The 18,854-nt window shown below is 53.7% G+C and overlaps 1 protein-coding gene and 1 pseudogene across 1 annotated transcript in view; one reads left to right on the forward strand and one right to left on the reverse strand.

Moving 5' to 3' along the window:
- The window catches only part of LOC135893047 (butyrophilin subfamily 3 member A2-like), a 308,768-nt gene that overhangs the window by 128,228 nt on the left and 161,686 nt on the right, over positions 1-18,854 (forward strand). The window lies entirely within an intron of this gene.
- LOC135893198 (butyrophilin subfamily 3 member A1-like) overlaps positions 5,057-18,854 on the reverse strand; it is a 46,700-nt pseudogene continuing 32,902 nt past the window's right edge.

Genomic DNA, 18,854 nt, shown 5'->3' on the forward strand with positions numbered 1-18,854 from the left:
GACCTCCTGGTCACTCAATGTTACTCCTGTGCCCGGGTCCATGGAAGGATGGAAATGCCAGGAGCAGCAACGAAAGCAGTTCCTCGGATGGGAGGAATAGTACCCGATCTCTGACTTGGAAGAGGATGCATCTCTGTCCAGTGACCACCGGGGTGCCATTCCCGCCAGTGCTAGACACTGCTGCAGTGGTGGAGAGATTCGCACAATGGCAAGCATAGCTGGTTCCCCTTTTGACAGTACCGAAAGGTGCGGTACTGAACATTGAAATGACCCAGCGGGTTCACTCCTGTCCACCAGCACCAATAATGCCGACTTCTGAACTGCTGACAATACTGGTACTGACAGCAAGAGAAGGTCCCTGGCAGTAGCAAATGCCTTCAGTGTGGTTGGTCCTGAGATAGTATAGGTACTGCACGGGGGCTGCAGATATAGAAGGCTCTTCTGGTGCCAGAGTTCATAGAATCATAGAATCATAGAATATCAGGGTTGGAAGGGACCTCAGGAGGTCATCTAGTCCAACCCCCTGCTCAAAGCAGGACCAATTCCCAACTAAATCATCCCAGCCAGGGCTTTGTCAAGCTGGGCCTTAAAAACCTCCAAGGAAGGAGACTCCACCACCTCCCTAGGTAACGCGTTCCAGTGCTTCACCACCCTCCTAGTGAAATAGTGTTTCCTAATATCCAACCTAGACCTCCCCCACTGCAACTTGAGACCATTGCTCCTTGTTCTGTCATCTGCCACCATTGAGAACAGCTGAGTTCCATCCTCTTTGGAACCCCCTTTCAGGTAGTTGTAGGCTGCTATCAAATCCCCCCTCATTCTTCTCTTCTGGAGACTAAACAATCCCAGTTCCCTCAGCCTCTCCTCATAAGTCATGCGCTCCAGACCCCTAATCATTTTTGTTGCCCTCCGCTGGACTCTTTCCAATTTTCCCACATCCTTCTTGTAGTGTGGGGCCCAAAACTGGACACAGTACTCCAGATGAGGCCTCACCAATGTCGAATAAAGGGGAACGATCACGTCCCTCGATCTGCTGGCAATGCCCCTACTTATACAGCCCAAAATGCCGTTAGCCTTCTTGGCAACAAGAGCACACTGTTGACTCATATCCAGCTTCTCGTCCACTGTGACCCCTAGGTCCTTTTCTGCAGAACTGCTACCTAGCCATTCGGTCCCTAGTCTGTAGCTGTGCATGGGATTCTTCCGTCCTAAGTGCAGGACTCTGCACTTGTCCTTGTTGAACCTCATCAGGTTTCTTTTGGCCCAATCCTCTAATTTGTCTAGGTCCCTCTGTATTCGATCCCTACCCTGTAGTGTATCTACCACGCCTCCTAGTTTAGTGTCATCGGCAAACTTGCTGAGAGTGCAGTCCACTCCATCCTCCAGATCATTAATAAAAATATTAAACAAAACCGGCCCCAGGACCGACCCTTGGGGCACTCCGCTTGAAACCGGCTGCCAACTAGACATGGAGCCATTGATCACTACCTGTTGAGCCCGACGATCTAGCCAGCTTTCTATCCACCTTACAGTCCATTCATCTAGCCCATACTTTAACTTGGGGGCAAGAATACTGAGTTGATGGTGGTTGTCTAGATGACGGAGTGAAAGGTGCTGACTTCTGCAGCACCGAGGCAGAGTGCTTTGGCTCAGAACACACTCTACTCTGAACCCCATACCTGGCTGTCTTCAGTGCCAGGGATCACCCCCTTTCAGCCGGCTGTTTCTTATGCCTGTTTCTAGGCACTGGGGATGGTGATTGGTGCCGGGACTTCAGTACGGTAGCAGCACTCCTTACCAACGCTGAGGCACTTGGTGCCGAGTCTGAGCAGCCTGGCTGAGATGCAGGTCTCAGTGCCACCTCCATGAGCAGGAACTTGAGCCTGGCCTCCCAGTCCTTTGTATGAGGCTTAAAGTCCTTGCAGATCTGTCAGTGGTCCCCAATATGAGCTTCTCCCAGGCACCTCAAGCAGCTGGAGTGCAGGTTGCTATGGGGCACAGCCTTGTTGCAGAAGGTGCAGGGCTTAAAGCTAAATCACGATAACTAATTTACTAAACGTCACTAAAATTAATTCACACAAGCTTAAACGAACTATGACTCACTATGTACAGTAACAAGAAAGTCCACTGAGAGAACTGGCAGATGCAAGGAGAGCGGTTCCAGCAACCATCTCAGGCGGTAAGAAGGAGCTGAGGGGTGTGGGGTCGGCTGGGCGCTTTATACCAGTGCTAGCAGCGTGCAGCAGCAGACGGTGCTCAAGCTGCCCTGATAGGTCTCATTGAGGGAAAAATTTCAGGTGACCGTGCGTGGGGTTCACACATCCCTAGAGTGGAATGCGTATGGGCATCACTTGGAGAAGAATCCCCCTTTCCCGGCAACCCTAGCCGGGCTAATGAACAAATATTGTGTCAGTTCCGGGGCTGGCTGCTCCTCTGTTCCCTCGCTGGGTGACTCTTCAGGCCTTCCCCTCTCAGACAAGCCCTGGGCTACAGCCCCCCATGGACTGGCCGTGCTGACCCCCAGCAGGTCTGAAATTGGTACCTGCAGCTCCACCTACTGGAGTGGTGACCAGCCATGACGGCAGTGACTCAAACAGCTTCTTACAAAGTCTTGTTTGATCTCAACAACAGAAGCCAGGCATAGCCAGAGAACAGGGTTTCACACAGTAACAGGGCTCCTTGCAGGTCTACCTCATTCCTAGACCTAGGCAGCCTGTCCTACCCCAAGCGCTCACTTCTGGGGCTGGGGCCATCTACTCCCCACAGTCTCTGCTTCCCCTCCCTGTCCTTCCCAGTGTCTGTCAGTGCAGCGCAAGGTCTCTGTTCCCTCCTGGTCCTGAGCCTGGTTCACAGCAGGGGGCCAAAGGGGATGTCACAGTGGATGGCTCTGCAGTGTCTCTGATCCCTCGCAGTGTTTGCCAGGAGGTGGGGGCAGGGGGGCAGCCAACCCAAGCTTGAATTAACCCCTTACCCCCTTGTGTTCATGCAGTGACCCTGCAGAACAGACGAACAGAGCAGACAAAACTCAGAGGTTATTACAGGGCAGCTCCAAACCCGTCACACCCAGTGATTGTCATTTGTTCCCCTAACTCCCGGCACCAGGGTGGAAATGACTGGTTTGGGTGCTGGCTACACCAGGAGAACAGTGTTCTCACAGCATAACACCTCCCTGGGGTTCACCTCCACCAGCTACAGGGAGTTGAAATGCCCATGGCACAGGTGCCCTTGTCTTCACTTGGATCTGACGCTGAGAGCGCTGCCTAGGCCCAGACGGCTCATCGCACACATACCTTTTACCTAGCGTGGACCCAGCATTGGTGCTGCCCAGGGCTCCCTGCCCCCCATTCGCTGCTGGGTCCCATCACGACCTGCACTAAACTGACAGCCAGGCCCTAGGGTTTAAATGCAGCACACCCAGCAGTAAAGCCAGACACGGCACACAGGGGAATTGGGGTCAGACTTTACAGCTCCACACCACAGCCACAGGCTAGAAACTTACTTTTTATTTGCGTTAAACCAAAACTGAGATTCTCCCACAACCCCAGGACTCCAGGAGCTGGGGCTTTAAAAGAAGCAGCAAATACTATGTGTCATGAATCCAAAGGTCTGGTGCTCTGGAACAGTCCCTGGGAGGTCCCTTTCAGTGTGTCAGCCCATGTAGGGTCACACTCTCCATAGGGTAAGCCACTTGGCTTCACAGTCTCCTGGGACTGAATCTCAGAGCTTTCAGCCCCCCCGGCTTCATGCTGTGAGCTCCCCTCAGTGAGTCTGTCTGAGCTGGACACCTGGGGGAGACTTGCACACCCAAAGGGAGCAGTGCACCCCCGACTCCCTGACTCTGGAGTGACTCTCAGCCAGCATTGTAACAGCAGGGGGGTTATTAGGTGTTTAGAACACAGAGAATCGAAAGTTCCAGCATAATCCACCTGGGTCAGTCCGGAGACCTCAGACCCTTCTTTAGTCCCAGTCCAGGAGATTCTCTCTGCCTTCAACAGCCCAAATTTAACAACCCCACCTGGCCCCTCCCCCATCCTTTGTCCTCCAGCTGGTCACACCCAGCTGGCTTCCCAAGGTGGGTGGGGCCATCCATGGTCATTTGTAGCTAGGTGCCGAATATCTAGGCAATTGCAGCGGCCATTGTCTCCTGAGAGTCTCCAGGGGCTCCAGGCGCGGGCAGCTGGGCATTGGTCACACCTGTGTCTCTGGGCCTCTGCAAAGAGCAAACACCCTCCCCCCTCCCCCCACCTAGTTAACCATGTACCACATGGGGGAAACTGAGGCACACACCATATTTATCCAAAATATTATGAACAATTCTCACTCTGTGACACCATGAGACTTGACAACACTGCAGCTGGCAGCCTGTTCTCCTCCTGCACCCCAGCCCCCTTGCTACAATTTCCAACAGCGTCTGAACCTCCCCACGTCCTTTTTCCATGAGAAGCTTCTGCAGCATCATCTATCGTCCCTGCTGCCCCATGAGCCCAGCCAGCCCTGCTAGAGCCCAGGGGAGGGCTCCGGTGGTTCGGGGCAGGTTCAGCCCTCGGGGTGCTGCTCAGTGTGAGGCTTTCACAACCCAGTCTGACACACCGAGTGACCGATCCTGTCACCCACTCACACGGCCTGAGGCTGGCAGGAGCAGTGTGTGTGTGTCTGCCATGGGAATGAGTCAGTGCCACTGTGAGACCCTTCCCTTCCCTTCCCCCCTGCATTCCCCAACCAGTGTGTATTGAATTTCCTACATTTAACAGTCTCGTTAATGCAGTTCCCTCCAATCAGCACATTCCGATGTAACTGGGGGTCGGGGCAAAGCATTATCACGAATCACTGCGGTTTTCCTTTGAGTTCAGGGGGAGGAAACATCTGATGTGTCGCCATTTCCCCGCGTTCCCTGTGGGGCCAGGTTCTTTCCCAGGTGTTGGTGTTTGGGTCTGATTCCGCCATCGTATTTCCTGGCCCTGGTATCCCAGGAACAAGAGTCAGCTGCAGAGACCCCTCAGGAGTCAAGTTCTGAGCGCTTTTCTCTGTGTGATTCCCTTTGCCCCATGGGAGGGGTTCAGACCTCAGGATTTTGATGTTTCTTTTCCCCCTTCTCTTTGGGGGCTGTTTGCAGTTGTGGATGCTCCTGCTCTGTTTTATTCCCCATCCTCAACTTGGGAAGCAGGTTGGTGGGTAGATGCTTTTGGATTTATTGTATCCCACATGAGCTGTTTTCTTTCACTTCCTTGTCTCTAGGGCCGAGTGCTGGCCAGGTGCTGAGGCTGTTTCTCGGGTTGCATGTGGCTCTGTGATTTTTCCTGCCCCTTCCTGTCCCTGAGGGCAGGGGGTTGTGCAGAGGCTGTGGGATCTCCCTGACTAACAGACCCACTAACTCCTAATTTCTGTGGAAATCCCAGTCGCTGGGGGGGCAGATGCTGAGGGGTTTTCCCTGGTCCCTCCCCGCAGCATGACCAGGGCTGAGAAGTGGGAGCAATGACTCAGAACCTTCCACAGGAATCTCCAGGAAAAGGCCATTGTACTGACACTATAGAACGAGAGTCTCCCCCCTTCTAGATCCAGATACACCCCAACCCCTGTCAGTGTCACACCCCAGTTCCAGATCACAGTGTCAGCCTCCCTGGGGTGATACCGCCCCCCAGATCTCCCCAGTGCCCAGCACCCCCCTCGGGAGGTCTCTCCAGTCTCTCCTGTCTCACTCTGTCCCTCACAGTCTCACTCAGCACCCCCAACCCCCAGTCCAGTGTGTCCCCCACCTCCCAGTACCCCCTGCAAACCCCATCTTTAAAGGTATGTCTTTACTAGCAATGTTAAAGTTCTGCCGCAGCAGCGCTTTAACGTGGCTGTGTAGTTATGGCACCAGCGCTAGGAGAGAGCTCTCTCAGCGCTGTAAAAAACCCAACCCCAGGAGGGGTGTAGCTGCCAGCGCTGGTGCGCTGTCTACACTGATGCTTTACAGCACTGAAACTTGCAGCGCTCAGGGGGTGTTTTTTCACACCCCTGAGTGAGAAAGTTGCAGTGCTGTAAAGTGCCAGTGTAGACAAGGCCTAAAGCATAATGATTCCTAGACACAAACCCCTCCTCCCCCAGGGCTATCAGGGATCCAGATAGGCCAGCCAGCCATGGAGATCGGGGGTCATGTTGGACTCTTCTGCCATCCCCAGAGACGGTGATTTCAGGGTGTTGCCAAACTGGCTCCAGGGTGATGCGGACTGGGGAGAGAAACCAAAATATCCCCATTAGCCACGGGTCCATCAGGGACGCCACGATCTCACAGGAGAGATTCCAGCCAGCACAGCCGGAGTGAAGAACAGAGTATCAAGGTTGGGGTGACTAGAGGGACTGGCACCACTAGCCTGGATCCGGCCAGGAGCTTCAGGGATGTGGCTGGGCCTGGTCCATGAGCTGGTGGGGAGGTGGGGGGAGCTAGAATGGAGGTTGGGCTCCTTGCTTCCTCTCACTCCCCCCTGCACAGGATCTGTCCCTGAGAGGCGCTAGGGCTCTGGGGGTCCATGGAAGGTGCCCAGGGGGTGAAGGCTCTCTCTGCAGGCTGCGGGGGGAGGGCTGAGTGGGGCTGTTGGGGAAGCTGGGATAGGGATGGATCATCGCTGAAGGGCCAATGGGAGATGGGGGGGCATCAGGACTAGCTGAGGGGGGATTGCGAGGGAGCTGCCCGGGGGTGAGACTTACAGCTCAGGGCAGCGTGTTCAGGACCATTTGCAGCATCCAGCCCCACGGCTCAGCAGCCAGCACCCGCCCTCCCCACCTGCCCCATGGGGACCCCACACCTCTGACAGCTCAGCTACGTAACGCTGATACCACTAACCCCAGTGCAGCGTCTGCTCAGCCCCTCGCAGCCCCACTCACCCATGTAGCTCCGAGCCCTCCTGAACTCTGCAAGGGAAGAGAAACAAACATGGTCAGGTGCAACGTGGGGAACTTGCTCCCACAGGAGATGCTGTTCTGGGAGGGGGTCATTGGCAGATATAAAGAGACCAAGTGATGTGAAATGTGACATGAAAACACGTCCTCTTACCTAGTTCTCTGACCGCCCTGCCTGAAATGGAAAGAGACGGAGTTATTCCCTGTCATTTAGACAGAGGACTCAGTTCTGGGGGCTGCTCTGTGACTATGTGATAGCTTTACACATAGTTCATGGGCCCTCGCTGCCGAAGGAGAAATGTCCCGGCTGTTTGAAGTGAGAGACAGGTAGGGTGACCAGACAGCAAATGTGAAAAATCGGGACAGAGGGTGGGGGGTAATAGGAGCCTATATAAGAAAAAGACCCAAAAATCAGGACTGTCCCTATAAAATCAGGACATCTGGTCACCCTAGAGACAGGCCCTTTCATCCAGAGACTAGAGATCTCTGCTAATAGTAATGACCAGCTCTCAGGGATGCCTTTATATTGTCTCAGTATCGGGGACTGGAGCAAATGTTGCTCTCAGAGACATTGCTGTAAATCCACAATAACTCCGTGTGCGTCACTGGAGTCACTCTGGATTTACATTGGTGTCATCCAGAGCAGAATTCAGGCCTGTAAAAAGCTGCTGTTTGGCTATGGTGGCCCCCAGCAGATTGGGAATTTTAAAGGGACACTGGTAGGATACAAATCCTGGGTGGGATTCGCAAAGCATCTGGCCTTGGTGGAAGACTTGAGTCTGCATCCAGATACAGCTCTGACATTCTCAACCCTTCCGTCTAAGGGGAATTCCCTTTTTGTGTTGCTAATAACCCTTTGGAGCATCAAAGCTACGCACTCCAGCAGCCACCTATCGAAAGCAGCTGGCTCCTCCTACTGTATCAGAACAATGTGATTGGCATTGGATTGTCAAAGGCCAGGTGACACCTGTCTGTCTATCCAGACATGAGAGCAGGTAACCCTGTGTCTGCTGCAGAGAGCTCACAGTGCTGCCGTGGGGCTGGGGTGGCTCTAATGTGACTCTGAGTCAGGGTGGGCAGTAGTGAGCAAAGTAAGTGGGGCTGCTCCAAACTCTGGGTTCATCTACACTGCAGCTGGGAATGAGCTTCCCGCTTTGGGCAGCAGACACGTTCTAGCTGTGCTCAACCCAGTGAGCTAAAAGCAGCCGGGAAGCTGGGAGTAGCAGCTGCAGTGGCTTGGGCTTGCTGCCTAAGTACAAACCCACTTGAACCCCCAGTACGTGGTCAGACGGTTACCGTCAGCCACTGCCTGTGCTACCCCACTATGACACGCTGTACCTTAGAGTAGAACCCTGGAAACACTCTATTCACCATTGTCATATATTTATGGTATGTTTTGTACAAAGTATGCCTTGGTAGGTGTCATTTTAAAACTCTTGATGTGTTGAACATTAATATCTTGTTGGATTGTGTATGCTATGACTGTATGTGAGGTTCTGAAGTATTGCTGACTATGGGCATGTCTTCACTAACAATGTTAAAGCACTGCCACGGCTCTCCCAACACTGTAATAAAACCATCTCCACGAGGGGAGTAGCTACCAGCGCTGGGAGTGCTGGTGCACTGTCTATACTGCCATTTTACAGCACTGAAACTTGCAGTGCTCGGGGGGGTATTTTTTCACACCCCTGAGCAACAACGTTGCAGCGCTGTAGAGTGGAAGTGTAGACAAGGGCTTAGTTACTGAAATAGAACACCCACAACCAGCCTTTCAGGTACAAGAAAGGATCAGCTAGACAGCGTTAATGGTTCATCAACACTCATGGAGGAAAGAATCCACTATCCCAGAGACTGTAGGCAATGGAGACTGCTTGACCAATGGGGGCTGCCTGATCCCCTCATCACAGCAAAGATCTTTCCATCAAGCTGGAAGAACATATAAAAGAGGGGAAGTGACATCATCACTTGGTCTTTTTCCACTCCCAACTGAACACCTGGAGGAACATCTGGAGGACAAAGACTTTGAACTGGGGAAGGGTGGGCCCAGGCTGGAAGGCAGTTCCAGCCTGTGTATTGAGGAACTGTAACCTGCTTGGACCATCTGTTAGGCTGAGACACTGCCTGATTCAAACCCTGTTTAGTCTGTAGAACTCAGACTGCAAATTTATTTTTATTTCTTAAGTAACCAACTTTGATTTCTATGCCTGCTACTTGTAATCACTTAAAATCTACCTTTCTGGAGTTAATAAATCTGTTTTACATTTTACCTAAAACAGTGTGTTTTGGTTGAAGTGCTTGGGAAATCTCAGCTCAGGTTACAATGTCTGGTGTGTGTCTGTGGAGTGGGTAATGAACTTACACTGGCCAGGCTTCTGACCAGTGCAGGATGGTGCAGTTCTGCGGTGCAAGACTGGGGCGCTGGGGGGGAATTGGCTGGAGCCTCCCTATTGTTGGTTCCTGAGTGGCTGGGAGATCGTCACACAACTCAGTTGGGTGTGTCCCTGCCTGTGGATGGCTGTGTAAGTGCAGTGCCTGTCAGATGTTCGTAGCTTGAAATCAGCATAACAGTGTGAGAGGCAGCCCAGGTTGCTGCATTTGTGGGGGTCAGTGGTCCCACAGTCCAGGTTACACCCCGGAGACCATGTCACACCCACCCATACTGCTATTGTTAGCGCACTAGCTCAAGCAGAGCTAGCGTGTGTCTGGCTACCCATGCCGGGAAGCTCGCTCCCACCTGCAGTGTAGACGTACCCGGTGAGCCAAGGGTCTCAGAACTGACAGAACGTGTGAGACAAAACTGTTGGTAATGAACAGCAGACGAGGTCCCTGATCAGCCCCTAAACAGAGACCACAATTTGCCCCTGGGGGCAGCACCCACAGCTGATGTTACTGCAGAGAATGAGGGGAGGGAGCATCACACCAGAACATGTATCATGTAAAGAGGGGCCTGCACTGCTGCAGCCTATCACCCAGCCTCAGATCTCCTATTTCTGTCCCAAGCAATCCCTTTGTGGTGCTGATCTGCACAAGTTTGTAACTTTAGTAGTTAGTGCTTGGCAGGAGCTTAGCTGGGGAATGGCTCCACGGGGCTGTGTGGCACTGGAGTTACTGTCCACACCAAGAGCCGTGAGTTTAGGTCCTGTCTCAACTCCTAGTAGAACAATGTGGGTGGTGGGGCCCATCAGAATGCACCTCACAAAGCCCATACAGAGCATAGCAGGGTTTGGAGGCTCTTTTCATTTGAATTCCAGGCCTAGACGAGGTGGAGAGGAAACATGACAGGACTGAAGAGCTGAGAGCTGGGATAACAGGGAGGCTCTGGAGAAATGAGCAGGGCCGGCTCTAGGCACCAGCAAAGCAAGCAGGTGCTTGGGGCGGCAAATTTGCAGGGGCGCAAGAATCCAGCATGAGAGCTGAGAACCAACAGGGAGCCCTGGGAGCTGTAGTTCCTTGATTAGCTCCCTGCCTATAGAGCCAGCTCTGGAGCAGGGAAAGAACTACATTTCCCAGCATTCCCTTGGCCACAATTAACAGGAAAGGGAGGGGGAAGGAGTGTAGAAGTGAAACCTCATGCTACAGCTTGCTGTGAATGGTAGGAACAGAGACAGCTCTAGGTTTTTTGCCCCCCCCCCACCTAAGCCCTGGGCTCCCCCCACACCCTTGTGTTGCCCCAGCCCTGGACTCTCCCCCGCCCACACCCCCTGCTGCCCCAGCTCTGGCCCCCACCTGCACCCCCCTGCTGCCCCAGCCCTGGGTTCTCCCCCCACCCGCATCTCCTGCCACCCCAGCCCTGGCCCCCACCCGCACCCCCTGCCGCCCCAGCCCTGGGCTCTCCCCCCACCCGCACCCCCTGCTGCCCCAGCCCTGGGCTCTTCTCCCCCCCCCCCCGCACCTCCTGCCACCCCAGCCCTGGGCTCTTCCCCTCACCCCCCCCCACCCGCATCTCCTGACACCCCAGCCCTGGGCTCTTCTCCCCCCCCTGCACCCGCACCCCCTGCCGCCCCAGTTCTGGCCCCCACCCGCACCTCCTGCCGCCCCAGCCCTGGGCTCTCCCCCCCACCTGCATCTCCTGCCACCCCAGCCCTGGGCTCTTCTTCCCCCCACCCGCAGGGCCGGCTCCAGGCACCAGCCCACCAAGCTTGTGCTTGGGGCGGCACCTGGAGGGGGGCGGCGGGGCGCTCCGGGGAGAGCGGGGCCACGGCCGGGCTCGCCGCCCTCCCCCCGGCGCTCTGGCCGCCCTCCCCCCCCCGCGCCCTCCCCCCGGCCGCCGGCGGGAGAGCGGAGCCCCCGGCCGGGGCTCGCCGCCCTCCCCCCGGGGCTCCGGCCACCCTCCCCCCCTCCCCCCGCTGGGGGGGGGGGGGGGCGGCCGGAGGCTTTTTTGCCTGGGGCGGCAAAAAAGCCAGAGCCGGCCCTGCCCACCCGCACCCGCACTCCCTGCTGCCCCAGCTCTGGCCCCCACCTGCACCTCCTGCCGCCCCAGCCCTGGGCTCTCCCCCCACACGCATCTCCTGCCACCCCAGCCTGGGCTCTTACCCCCCCCCCGCACCCGCACCTCCTGCCGCCCCAGCCCTGGGCTTTCCCCCAAAGAAAGAATTGGACTAAATGGACATTGCACCTCTCTATCTGAAGCCTAGCAAGGCAGGTACATGGATCCCACTAGAATTTAAAATGAAAAGTAAGGGAGGGGAGGCTCTACTAGACTGGGCAGCTTTAGATACAGTACCAGGCACGTAGGAGGATTTACACTTCTGAGCCATGGAAGCAGAAATTGACTTTTCTTTTCCAGATTTAGCTAATATTCAGAAAGGGAATCTAGCACCTGCCTTCCAGATTTGAACACCCTCAAAATTCAGGAGTGCTCAAGCTCAATTTGGGCAGCTGTTATTTCATTTCTCCCAAATCAAATATACTGATCCACTGTAACTTGCTGTAGGAAAAAGTAGAATAAATTGAGCAAGAAATGCTTCCCAGTGGTTATTAGGACTGGAATTGCTATTTTCAACAGCCATTGCTTTTTTTTTATTATTATTTTTAAGTTTTAGTTTTATTTGTTTAAAAGGAAGACAGTGATATTGCATTGGCAAATTCCCCATAGAAACAAAGAATGGAACAAAGAATAATAAAGGCACCTCAACTTTTCCTCATTTATGTAGGACAGTCTTATAATATGCATCCAGATAGCCTTCAATCACACAAGCTGAAAATTGTTCCACTTTACTGCAGTTCTGTAACCATATGGGAACCAATCCTGTCTGTGTTCTGTGCACATCTAAAATTCCTGCAGGTGCTTAATGCCACCATTAGCTGCAGGTCGGGACTGAGGGTCTCTGACAGAGCTGTGGGCCTGGGGAGTCGTGGGCAGGGATAGCAGGGGGGTGGGGATTGAGAGTCACAGACCTGTGTGTGTGGGAGCCCAAGGCTGGGATTTTGGGAGGCTGCAGGTGGGCACAAAGGGATCCAGCCGAGCTGGGTGCAGGCAGCCCAGCATTGGGGAGCAGTGATTGTGCGACTCTGAACTGAGATGTCTCCACAGAGCCTCACGGAGGAAGTTTGCGCAGCACCTAACTAAGGGCCAGTCTGCACTAGAAGCGCTACCTCGGTGTTGCTGCACCACTGTGGTGTGTCTGGAGAAGATGCTTTATGCCAATGGGAGAGAGCTCCCCGGTCAGCGTAGCTAATTCAGCTCCCTTGTCTCTGTCGGTGGAAGAGCATCTGCCCCTGACATAGCGCAGTCCACACCTGCGCTTAGGTCGGTGCTTTTTGACACTCCTGAGCGACGTCAGTTATATCACCCTAAGCCCTGGTGTAGACCTGCCCCGTGTCCTGCCATTCCCTGCGCACTAGAGTCACTTTCTGTCATTAAGCAGGATACTGAAACCTGAGCTGCCAACACTGCAGGTTTTGTTTATTTCCCAGGAATGGGGAGATGATCGTGAAGGTGATTGAAATCCATACAGCATGTGTGGTGACTTTCCTATCCCACGACAGTGTGAAAGCCCAGACACACATTTACTAGGGATTAGCCAAGTACCTGATTGCAAGAAATGGTCACTCACCCTGTGCAGGAACTGTGGTCCTTCGAGATGTGTCCCTATGGGTGCTCCACTACCCGCCCTCCGTCCCCTCTGCTTCAGCGTTCTCTGCTGGGAGCTTTGCAGCAGAGAAGGAACTGAGGGTGGTTTGCGCACTCAGCACTATAGAACAACAGCAGTGGGTATGAGGCGACTAGCACACACACATGGGCTGAACAGACACTGCTAGGAGAAATCTCCAATCAAAGGCACAGGGGGCACTAGCTCACCTAGAGTGGAGCTCCTGCAGGGACATTAACCGAACCAACCCTTCTTCTGAGATGCTGAAATGGGAAAGAGAAAAGAGTTAGACACAGAGACATGCTGTATGATGCTGTCTGCCCCATAACGACTGGGGTTAGTTACAGACACATCCACAGCCACAGTACCAGCCTCAATGCAGGAGCCAGCAGCTTTGAGAGGAGCAGGGCTGGAGGTTAGTGATACGTATCGACACGCAGCAGACCTGGGATTTGCAAAGCATCTCACCTTGATGGAAGACATAGATCTGGATCCCGATATAGCTCTGACATTCTCAACCCTTCTGTCTCAGGGGAATTCCTTTTCTGTGTTACTGACAGCCCTTTGGAGCATCAAAGCTACACACAGGGGATAAGCAGGGGATGGACATGCAGATGACTGGGGCTCACATCTGGGATCTGGCCTTAGCAATAAAGCATGGAAACATGAGCCATGTTCTGGGAAATGGCCCAGAAGACCATGCACAGCGGCAGGCATCTATAGAAAGGGGCTGGCTTAGTGCTGCCTCCCCTGTGTTAGCTGCTCCTGCTGCCTGACTCTGATTTCCCGGTAACATGACCTGCTGTCTTCTCCTGACTCTCTGGCTGCCCTTCTGCACTGTCTCGATCTCTGATCTTCTGGTAGCTTTCCCTGGCCTGGCTCCTGGCTTCTGATCCCTGTTCTGACCACTAGGCCTGACTGCCCACGTCCTGGTTCTGACAGTCTGCATGGACAACGTAGGCTACTGTGTTCCCCCAGACTAAGCAGCAGTTGCATTCCTGCAACTGTGCCATGATTTTTCTCTAGTTTGGGAACATTTGGGGAACTGTCAGGCCCAACAGTTAAGATCCCATTCCTTTTGGTGGCCCCAGATGACCCCATAATACAGTCATTCATTGCCTCCTGTGATGTTTGTGCCTATACCAAGATGACACACACACCTATGATCTTCTCCATCCCTTGGTCATCCTGTCTCAACTCTGGGTGACTATCACTGTAGACTTTATTGTAGAAATTCATAGCAATACTGACAGTAGTGGACACTACCAAAATGGCTGTTTTTGTTCCCAGCACAGGCATATCCTATGCTGCAGGGATGGCCCAACCATGTATAAACCATGCAGTCTGTCTCCATGGCCTTCCAGAATGCAACACTTCTGATCAGGGGCCTCAGTTCATGGCCCGGTTCTCATGTGAGGCCCTTTGCCTGATGGGGGCCCACACGTGTCTTTTCTCAATTTACCCTCCCAAGTCCAGTGTGCAAAACCAAAAGACCAACCAGATCCTCGAACAGTAGCTGCGATGTTACGTCAGCCACCACCAGGGTGACTGGTCCTCGCTTCTCCCTTCTGCAGAGTTTCCATATAACAACATGGACCATACATCTGTGGATCAAAGACCGTTTTCCACTAACTAAAGGTACCACTCCTGATTCCACCTGCAATTACCTATGTCCTCTCCCATCCCATCAACCTCAGACCTAGTACAGCGGATTCCTCATGACAGCAAGGCCCCACCTACTCAGTGGAGGGAAAAGTATGGCTCTCCATGAAGCATCTCTGAACAGACAGACCCTTTCACAAGCTGGACTTTCAGTTTCTGGGCCCCTTTAGGATACAGCAACAGGTTAACTCAGGCACTTTTGCACATTGACTACCCCATTCTCTGGAGTTTCACCTGGTGTTTCATGTCTCACTTTTGAAACCCTACATGGGAAACCCTTTTAGCCGGCTGTGCTACCTTATCTGGGAGGGATCCGGCCCTGAGAACACCTGAGAGACGGTGGAAAATATACCCACCCCTACACTAGTATAAGCATTCCATAAGAATCACCCCAAAAAGACTGGTCCAAGGGACTGATGCCAGGGAGATGTCTTGAAGCCTGGCCCACAGGGCTCTTATCAGCCAGTAAGTTCCAACCCACCACCCACTGACCTGCTGACAGTTACCAGACCTACAACCTCAATTGTAACAGAGGACTCCATTTCGGGTATCTGATTGGTGAACACTGGGTCCTGATTGGTTCTCTGCTTCTATTTAAATGAAGCACGGGACCAGGAATTTTTCCATGCAACTGGGGTATTTCCTGCTCAGGACTGGGTCCCTTCTCCCACCTGCTCCTTCTCCCTGACTCTGATCTCCCAGGAACCTGACCCTGCTGCATGTTCACACCTGACTCCTGCTCCTGCTCTGACCACTAGACTGACCACGCATGATACTCGAGCAGAGCTAGTATGAGTCAGCTACGTGAGCTGGGACGCTCATTCTAGCCAAGGGTCTCAGAACTGACAGGATGTGTCAGACAAAATTGTTGTTAATGAACAACAGACAAGGTCCCAGATCAGCCTTTAAACAAATTGCCCTTGGGGGCAGCACTCCCAGCTGATGGCCCTGCTGGAAATGAGGGGAGGGAGTGTCATACCCGAACATGTATCACATAGAGAGAGGCCTGCAGTCCTGTAGTCTGTCACCGGGCCTTAGACCTCCTATTTCTGTGCCAGGCAATCCCTTTGTGGTGCTGATTTGTGTAACTAGAGGGTTAGTGGTTGGCAGGAGCTTAGCTGGGGAAGGGTCCGTGGGACTGTGTGGCTCTGGAGTTACAGTACATCCCTAGAGATGTGGGGTCAGGTCCTGTCTCGGCTCCTAGTGGAACAAGGTGGGTGGTGGGGCCCATTAAGGTGCACCTCACGGAGCACATATAAAGTGTAGTAGGTTTTGGAGACTGTGTTCATTCGAGGGCCAGGCCTAGACTACGATGTGGGGAAACTGGACAGGACTGAGGAGCTGAGGGCTGGGATAGCAGGGAAATGGTGGGTGGGGACTGAGGGAAGCCAACAGAGCTGGTACAGGGGGAGGAAGCCCAGGGCTGGGATAGCCGGGGGCTGCAGGCAGTGGTGGTGTTTATCCCACGGGAACCCCCTGCACAGCTCAGTTCTGGGGCTCCTACCAGTGACCTGGCATGTCTGGTGTGTGCGAGGTCACGCTGTGCAGAGGACACCATCCAGAAGGCTGGGCAGCATTGAGCAAGATGGATCAGCTGACGCCTGGTGGACCAGCTCTGGCTCTTAGGGGGCCCCTCATTGCCTCGGGATTCCCTGGAATTGTACGGCTTGCAGGAACCTAACATCACCACTAACTGCACATTGAGATTGAGGGTCACCGCAGAGCTGTGGGACTGGAGAGTCCAGGGCTGAGATAGCAGGGGGATGCAGGTCAAGATTGAGTGGCACCAGCAGAGCTTTGTGCATGGGAGCCCAGGTCTGGTTAGCAGGGGACGGCAGGTCAGCATTGCTGTGTGTGGGAGCCCAGGGCAAGGACAGCAGTGGCCCAGAAGAGCTGCTCTCCAGCAGTCATCTATAGAAAGTGGCTGGCCCCTCCTGCTACATCAGAACAATGTGATTGGCATTAGATTGACGCAGGCCAGGTAACACCTCTCTGTCTGACCAGACATGAGAGCAGGTACCCCTGCGTCTGCTGCAGAGAGCTCACAGTGCTGCACTGGGACTGGGGTAACTAACGTGACTGATTTCGGCTGAAACTATTCACTCAGCCCTGCTCTGTGGTGTCGGTGCTTCTGGATCTGGTCAGCCCCGTGTGTGACCTGGGAGACTCTGCCTGGGGGCTCTAATGGGGAAGTGGATGAACTTACCAATTGTCTCATGCAGCTTGGCGCGCTCTGGGGAGAGAAGGAAAGGAAAGCATCATGGGTTCAGTGTGGATCATTCTGAGCAGAGTGACACGGGGCCGTTCCAACCTTTGGGTACATCTACACTGCAGCTGGGAGGGTGATAGAAGTTTGGGCAGGCAGATGTGCTAGCTCTGCTTGAGCCCATGTGCTGTAAGTAGCAGGGTACCACGTGCAGTACCTTAGGCTAACCGCTCAAGTACGAACTCTAAGATTGGTGGTTGGAAGGAGTTTAGCTGGGGAAGGGCTCCATGGGGCTGTGGGGCTCTGGAGTTACTGTCCACCCCTAGAGACTTGGGGTCACGTCCTTTCCCATCTCATAATGTAACAATGTGGGTGAATGTGTTCATGATCAGAGTGCTCCTCACAGAACCCAGACAGCTCTGTTGGATTTGGAAGCTCTGGTCATTCGAGGCCTAGCCTAGAAGTTGGGAAAGCAGGACAGGACTGAGAAGCTGAGGGCTGGGATAGCAGGGAAGCTGTGGGTGGGGACTGAGGGATGCAAACAACAGAGCTGCGGCTGAGGGAGGACGCCCAGGGCTGGGATAGCCGGGGGCTGCAGGCAGTGGTGGTGTTTATCTGATGGGAACCACCTGCACAGCTCAGTTCTGGGGCCCCTACCAGTGACATGGCATGTATAGCGTGTGCGAAGTCACGCTGTGCAGAGGACACCATTCAGGACGCTGGACAGCACTCAGCAAGACGGATCAGCTGACACCTGGTGGACCTGCTCTGGCTTTCAGGGTTCCCTGGAATTGCACGACTTGCAGGAACCTAACGCCACCACTAACTGCACATTGAGTTTGAGGGTCACTGCAGAGCTGTGGGACTGGAGAGTCCAGGGCTGAGATAGCAGGGGGATGCAGGTCAAGATTGAGTGGCACCAGCAGAGCTTTGTGCATGAGAGCCCAGGGCTGGTTAGCAGGGGGCTGCAGGTCAGCATTGCTGTGAGTGGGAGCCCAGGGCAAGGATAGCAGGGAGCTGTGTGTGGGCATTGGGGGACTAGCAGAGCAAGTCAGAATTGAGATATATGCATAGAATTGCTGGGAGGAAGTTTGCCCAGCCCCTGGTTACATCCTGCTAGTCCATAGGCACTAAATTCACGCTCTGTCAGTAAGGATGATATTGAAATGTGAGCTGCAAACTCTGCAGTGTTTGAATATTTCCACGGGAGGGGGGAAATAATCATGAAGGTGACTGAAGTCCATACTTTTGAGTGTGGTGATTTTCATATCACGTTAGAACGTAAAAGCAGAGACACATGTTTACAAGGGATTATTCAAGTACCTGATTCCAGTTCCTTGATCTTCTTTTCCTTAGATGCTAAAATGGGAAAGAGAAAAGAGTTAGACACAGAGACAGGAGCCGTGTGATGTTGTGTGACCCATAACAACTGGGGTTAGTTACAGACACCCACAGACACACTTTTAGCCCCAGGAGCCAGCAGCTTTGATAGGAGCAGGTCTGGCTGTTAGTGATACGCACCAAGGCGCAGGAGCCCTGGGATTTGCAAAGCATCTAACCTTGATGAAAGACGTGGGTCTGGATCCTGATACAGCTCTGACATTCTCAACCCTTCCGTCTAAGGGGAATTCCTTTTCTGTGTTACTAACAGCCCTTTGGAACATCAAAGCTACGCACTCCAGGTGTAACTAGCGGATGGACGTGCAGCTGATAGGAGCTCACATCTGGAATCTGGCCTTCCCAGCAAATCATGGAAATGTGAGCCACGTTATGGGGAGTGGCCCAGAAGAGCTGCACTCCAGCAGTCATCTACAGAAAGTGGCTGGCCCCTCCTGCTACATCAGAACAATGTGATTGGCATTGGATTGACGCAGGCCAGGTAACACCTCTCTGTCTGACCAGACATGAGAGCAGGTACCCCTGCGTCTGCTGCAGAGAGCTCACAGTGCTGCACTGGGACTGGGGTAACTAACGTGACTGATTTCGGCTGAAACTATTCACTCAGCCCTGCTCTG

This window comes from Emys orbicularis, chromosome 21 (genome assembly GCF_028017835.1).
Source record: "Emys orbicularis isolate rEmyOrb1 chromosome 21, rEmyOrb1.hap1, whole genome shotgun sequence".
NCBI lineage: Eukaryota > Metazoa > Chordata > Testudines > Emydidae > Emys > Emys orbicularis.